This window comes from Octopus bimaculoides, chromosome 18 (genome assembly GCF_001194135.2).
Source record: "Octopus bimaculoides isolate UCB-OBI-ISO-001 chromosome 18, ASM119413v2, whole genome shotgun sequence".
Classification (NCBI taxonomy): Eukaryota; Metazoa; Mollusca; class Cephalopoda; order Octopoda; family Octopodidae; genus Octopus; species Octopus bimaculoides.
Genome location: NC_068998.1, coordinates 15512816 through 15519847, shown reverse-complemented (window position 1 = coordinate 15519847; position 7032 = coordinate 15512816). Strand labels below are relative to the sequence as shown.

At 35.0% G+C, this 7032-nt stretch overlaps 1 protein-coding gene across 1 annotated transcript in view; it reads left to right on the top strand.

Moving 5' to 3' along the window:
- LOC106873296 (microtubule-associated protein 1B) overlaps positions 1 to 7032 on the top strand; it is a 58858-nt gene that overhangs the window by 9744 nt on the left and 42082 nt on the right. The gene's annotated exons all lie outside the window — the stretch shown is intronic.

Here is a 7032-nt window from a genome sequence, read left to right as displayed (position 1 = left end):
ATATATATATATATATATATATATATATATAGAAAACCAGCCCTTATGATTCTATAGGGCTCGTGGCTACTTAATTGTTTTCTATATTAATGCATAGATTTTTAGTTCAATTAAGCCACCACTACATTTTGATATATAAGTTTTAAGCTCCTGTATAAACTTCACTGAATAATTAAATCATCAGAATGCACATGTTTTGCAAATACTGAAATTTAAATTATTTAATATGAGAAAAAATTATTGACAAAGAAATAAGGAAAATTTGGATGAAATTTATTCAGTTTATGGTTAACATATTTTTTAAAAAAACTTCACTTATTCCTTAGAAAAGTAATTTTCTACAAGTTATCCATAGGCTCTAAGCTAAGTTGTTATCTTTGTAGAATATTTCTGTTGCCTGATTATCTTTACATTTCTAGACAGTGAGTATATCTTAAATATACAATCTCATTCATAAAGTAGACCATAGACTATGATTTGCAAATAGGGTATTTTGAGTGTAGTTCAAAAATAAGGCATTAAAAAAGTGTATAGCTTATCTCTTACCTATTTGATAGGTCAGCTGTTTTAGTGGGAAGGAATAATTGATTATATTGACCCCCAACAGGCAGTTGGTCTCAGAGGAATATAAGAGCTAAAAGAAATGCTGCAAATGATTCTACCAGCTTGCTTTCTTAATAATAATAATAATAATAATAATAATAACTAAAATCTTAATTTTTGAGATGTAAATGCTAATCTGTTTTAGGGCTATGCTAAAAGGCACTTGCCTAAGGTGCCTTGCAATAGAACTGAACCCTGAACTATGTGGTTGGGAAGCAAACTTCTTACCACATAGCCTTTGTACCAATGCAGTGTATTTGACTATTTTCTCACCATTTACAGTAGATCCTCTTCATTATCTGCTTGTTTCATTGCCCAGCAGAATCATATTGATATATTCTTCATATAGTTTATAATTTCATATAAAAGTTATTTGTTTTCAAACCAAAGCAAACTTAAAACTTATCTTTTTCTAATTCTAGCCCCTAGGTGTTTCAAATTGCTTACTCTGTAGTGGTGATCTACAACTGTTGGGTGAGAAAATCTGCCTTAAACTCCATTAACAGACTTTGAAAACATCTTCCAATGGGTTCATTGCTAAACTTTAAACCCTCTTCACCACTTCAGATGCTTGACCTCACCAATCCTAAGTATCTCTTTTGGAGAATTGTACATCCTCTTCAAAACCAGAAAATACTTGAGGCCCTGTATGAGGTACTGTTCCCATGTCTGGGATGATAGGTTGCTACATACACTTCCTAGACTGCATCCAAGGAAAGGTTATTAGTCTGATTGGCATGGTGTTACTACCCAATGTAGTCCAGCCTTTGACCCATAGATACACTCTCTCTGCTTTTCTACTGTTACTATAATAGCCTTCATTCTTCAGAGCTGGTAAGTTTTGTTATACCACTACTCAGGCACTTTCAGCTCACTTGTTTCTCCTCTCGCCATCATCATCATTTAACGTCCGTTGTCCATGCTGGCATGGGTTGGACAGAAGGCTGCCCCAGACTCTAACCCATAATATATCCACTAACCTTCAGATCACATACTGACTACTATGATATAAGCATTTGTGTGCATATATATGTATGCTTTTCAATTTTTATTTATTAATATCCTTCCTTGAAAAAAGGAGCTGGTTTTAGCAAAGAAACGCCAGCTCTATCATTTAGATAGCAACAACAATAATTGTTACATATCAAACTTTAAGACAGTCTTGCATATTTTTCCTATTCCACTTACAAATGATATCTGTAAAGTTCAAGTTAGCCAGTCTCTAGCATTCCTTGAGAATTCTAGTTCTTCCGGATTGTCATTTCGACATTTACTAACATAACCAAGTGCACCAATAATTATTTATATGAAGGTAAATTTACAATCAGGGTTGCGGAATTGCTGGTTTCAAAGTAGTTGTCCATAGATATTCTTCTCGCTGGTTTTGGAGGAGATTTGCTGGACAACTAACCTATATGACTGCATGACTTTAATTTCCATCCCAAATAACTATGTTAGGTCTGTTAAGTTTGAATTTTATCGAAGTTTTGATAGGAATATTATATATGTATGTGTGTACATATATTTGTATATGTGTGTGTATGCATTGTTTGTATATATGTGTGTGTACAGGCATATATATGTATGTATGTTTCTATATTCATATATGTGTGTTTGTGATTGTTGATTCCATGAGTCTTCATTAACATTGTCTGAGTGAAAGACTGACATTTACGTTATTCAGTGAACAATTGTCCTGTAATTCAAAGGTATATTTGAGGGCTAATACAATGTAAAATGATGGTTGGCAACAGGAAAGGGTTCCAGTTGTAGAAATTTTGTCTCAGTAAATTTCATCTAACCCAAGCTAGCATGGAAAACAACTGATGTAAAAATGATTATATATAATAATGTATGTGGCTGTGTGGTTAATAAGTTTGTTTTGAAGCTACATAGTTCAGGATTTAATCCCAGTGTGTGGAACACTGTGCAAGTGTCTTATGGGTGACAAGTCTGTTCTGAAGGGGCGTGGCTTAGTGGTTTAGGTGTTGTACTCACAATTTCAAGATTGTGGTTTCAATTTCCAGACCAGGCATTGCATTGTGTTCTTGAGCAAAACTCTTCATTTCACGTTGCTCTGCGCTCATTTTGTCATCTGACATGTGGTATGTCATTGCACCTGTACAGGCAGTATTGAGTTGATGATGAGAGAATGAGCTTATGTGGACATAAGCATTTGATCACTATAAACTGATCATCTATGTCGTTGTTCAGCAAGAAATTGCAGAACCCTCATACTTTATCGAACGACAGGAGAGTTCATAATGATATATATATATATATATATATATATATATATATATATATATATATATATATATATATATATATCATCATCATCGTTTAACGTCCGCTTTCCATGCTAGCATGGGTTGGACGATTTGACTGAGGACTGGTGAAACCGGATGGCAACACCAGGCTCCAATTTGATTTGGCAGAGGTTCTACAGCTGGATGCCCTTCCTAACGCCAACCACTCAGAGAGTGTAGACACTAGTGGCATGATATATATATAGCTATCATCGTTTAACGTCTGTTGTTCATGCTGGCATGGGTTGGATGGTTTGACTGGGCTGATTCGGCATGGTTTTCTACAGTTGGATGCTCTTCCTAACGCCAACCACTCTAAGAGGCATATGTATGTTTGTGCCAGTGCATCTGCTTACTGTCCAGTTTACATCATTGACCTTTTTGAGAGTCTTTTACTTCCCTTACACTCATATCTCTTGTCTATTGCTCACGTCATTGTCGCCTATGTCCCTTTCATGCCTTTGTCTGTTGCTTCTTGCACTCATGCCCCTATACTCATCTCACTCACTCATTCCCCTCCTTATCCATTACACTCAGTATGACTAAGGGTGGTAGTGGTTCCCTTTTTTCTGTTTGCTGCATTATTACACTCTCTCATCTTTTGTTTGGTGTACATTGCTTCTAGTCAAGAACACCTCTGTACCCATTCTGACCCTCTCCCAATCACTCCTTTGTGCAGCTCTCTGGCATAGGACTCGCCTACTTTTCACTCACCATGCTACTAGTGTCATCACTCCAGCCCATCTTGTTGCCTATGTGTCAGTGGTGTCATTCGACCACATGCTCAGTTCACTCTACCTTCACTTCGCCTCCTGTACATCATCATTCTGTCTCTGTCTGCTGGTATCTGTGTGTGTTTGTGCGTGCGTGCATAGTTAACCCATTAGCATTCAGATTTCTCTGTCAAATTCAGTACTTGTTTATTAATATTGTTTTGAATGGATCATACATTATCATTTAGCTTTGAAGTTTTGATGGTGTGGTTGTATATTTTTAGACTGATGTAGGGTAGGTGTAAGAGGCCAATTCTGGCTGGTTGGATGGATATGGCCAGTTTAAATGGGCTTGCAACCATAAAACAGGTTTGATTCTTAAACCAGGTAACATATTGGGACTTTGGGCAAGATTCTTCATTTCATGTTAACTTAGTTGGAATGAATATCAGCAAAGTGCTTGTTGCATCCTTCTCTCTTTCCAAGCTGTCGCACCTTTGCTGTTCTGCTGCCCCGAGTCAAGAGAGGGAATATTGAGAGTGTGTCCGTGTTGGTCAATGATTATATAGGGAACTTAAAACAATTAGCAAAAGCAGGATACATGTGATTAAGTGATTCTTGAGTCTGAATGACATTTGTAGATTAATATATATTCATTCAAAACCCATTGTTACTTTTTAGTTTCTCTCTAATTGCAATCTTAGGGCACTTAAGGCAACAATGTTGAACATATATAATATATATGTGTATGTATATGCTCATTTAGCGGTTTCGGTTATTTGGCAGGTGGCCATGCTGGGGGTACAGCTATGACTATATATACATACATAATACATACATACATACAAGCAAAGTCATTCGCCACATATATATATATGTGTGTTGTATGTGCGTGTATGTATATATGTATACCTGCATGTTATATGTCTATACACACACACACATGTAACATACATGTATGTATGTGTGTATATATATATATATATGTATATATCGACACTTGTGAATTGCTTTTAGTGCTGACCCAGTGATTTTGATGGCTAACCTTGTATATCTAAAAAATGTCTGGAATCAAAATATTTATTTCCTGTTCTCTGGTTTCTTCTTTTCTACTTTTTATGAAGAATAGATGCAATATATTCACTGTTTGGAACCATCATTAAATCAGGCCTCTAAATTCACACACAAATACATACACATATTGGCTTGCTTACAATGTCGTTTTTTATGCTGTCATTAAATTGTTTTTTTTTTCTAGTATATTGAATTTTATATAACCCAGTGGATAAGAAGTTATTTATGGTGACCATTTTCCTGTTTCCATACACTGAAGTAAACCAAGGTTTTCAAATGGTGCTTTGAATTCCACTCAAAAACATTTTCTTCTTAAAGAGATTCCATGACCTATTTTGGATAGATTAAAGATTCAATCTCCTGTTCTCTAATTCTTCACTTTAGAAACTATATGCAGCAGAAGTTATATATTAACACGCAATGTCTATTTTTTCTTTTCCTGAATTAATAGTTTGGGTTTTTTTGTTTTTTTTTTATGTGTGAGGTATGTCTTTCAAATTTTCCTGAGAAATTGTTTACTCATTCAGTGTTCAGATTATTCTGTTACATGCAAGGTTTATTTATTTGCATTGTTTTGAATTAATAATGCATTATCCCATAACTGAGATTTTGATGATGCAATTGTTTATTTTTAGAATGACGTTGTAGGGTAAGTGTGAGAGGCCAGATCTGGGCAGTTTGAACATAAAGCAAGTAGACTGTTTTGGTCAGCTATGGTCAATTTAAATGCTAATGGGTTAGAGTAGTAAATACTAATCGTTGTGCTAACTTCAGTTAGAGAATAAGATATTGGATTTAGGAATCAACTTGTTTTGAGTATTATCTTGTTGTCCAGCATCATTTTATTAAAAATTAATTTTGTGACTTTGTTTGCAACATCCCTGGCTCTTTTCAGGGCCTCAGAATAATGAGAGGAATTTTCAAATTAAAGATCTAGCCATATCAGAGTGAATTTCATTAAAGGCATCTAACGATGCACAGTGTTAAATTAGGTGATAGATTAAGTCTCAGTTAGTGTCTGCATTTGAAATGAAATTGTGGAGAAAAATTAAGTGGAAACTTATTGTTCCAGGCTTATTATTTCAAAAAGTTATTCTCCATGTTATGACAATGGTTGTCACATTCAAAATTTAAAAGAAAAGAAAAACAGCAGGATGGTTCTAAACAAAATGTTGCATTTTTATCATAGTTTTAACAAAAGAGGTAATTTATAAAAATATCCATGTATAACATACAAAGAAATAATGTACTGCCTTGCCTATTCCCATCCTTATTTCTGAAGGTCAAGGACCATGGATGCATACACTCTCTCCCACTGATTCCTGCCTCTGACTATGGTTGTGCATTCAGCCAGAGATCTCTGGCCCATTCTTTGATGTCATTCAGGCAGCATCTTTTCATTCTTCCCTATGTTGCCCATTAACTCTTCCTTCTAGGATATGGACGCTGGTGTTCTGAACCCTGTTGATATGTCCAAAATACTGCAATTTTCATTTTCTGACAGTTGAAGTACTGACTAGTTTGGTCAATGGTTAGTCCAGCCAAACCTCGATACGCTTTAGTAGAATGTTGTTTCAAATGCTTTGAATTGGGCAGTTGTTTGCTTTTATGGTCCAACTTTCATATCCATACAGTTCAACAGGCTAAAAACTAGTGTCTTTAGGATCTTTAATCTGATGTTCTTGTTAAGAGCTCCTTTTCCAGATTGTATTCTTTTGTATCTTGGTAGGTTCTGGATTACAGAATTATTGGAAAACTTAAAATTGATAAAAAAGTGTGATATTTAGTTTCATCAGACATGCTTTTTGAATTCAGCAATTTACTTATTATTGAAATTTGTTTGGTGCTTTTTGCAGAACCACTAAGGTACAGGGACATAAACAAACTGACACCGGTTGTAAAGTGGTAGTGGAATACACACACACACACACAAAATGGGTTTTTTCAGTTTCCATCTACCAAATCCACTCACAAGGCTTTGGTTGACCTGGAGCTGTAATAGAAGACTCTTGCCCATGGGACTGAACTTGGGACACGTGGTTGAGAAGCAAACTTCTTACCACACATCCACATCTGTGCTTATGTTAAGTTTTACTTTTAACTATTGTTTTGTTAAAACACAGTTGGAAATTAGATAAAATATCCAAGTAATTCAGTAAGGTAAAGAGTTACATTCAGTTCATTCAGTAGAGTGTTGATAACAATGCTTTTCCCCCAAAACAGGTGATATAATCCTTGTCGAATTTATCATTCTAAAAGATAAATATTTGTATTTATATTTTGTTCTAACCCATATCAATTAGTGAAACTTGTTTACTGTTATCTTAAGCAGT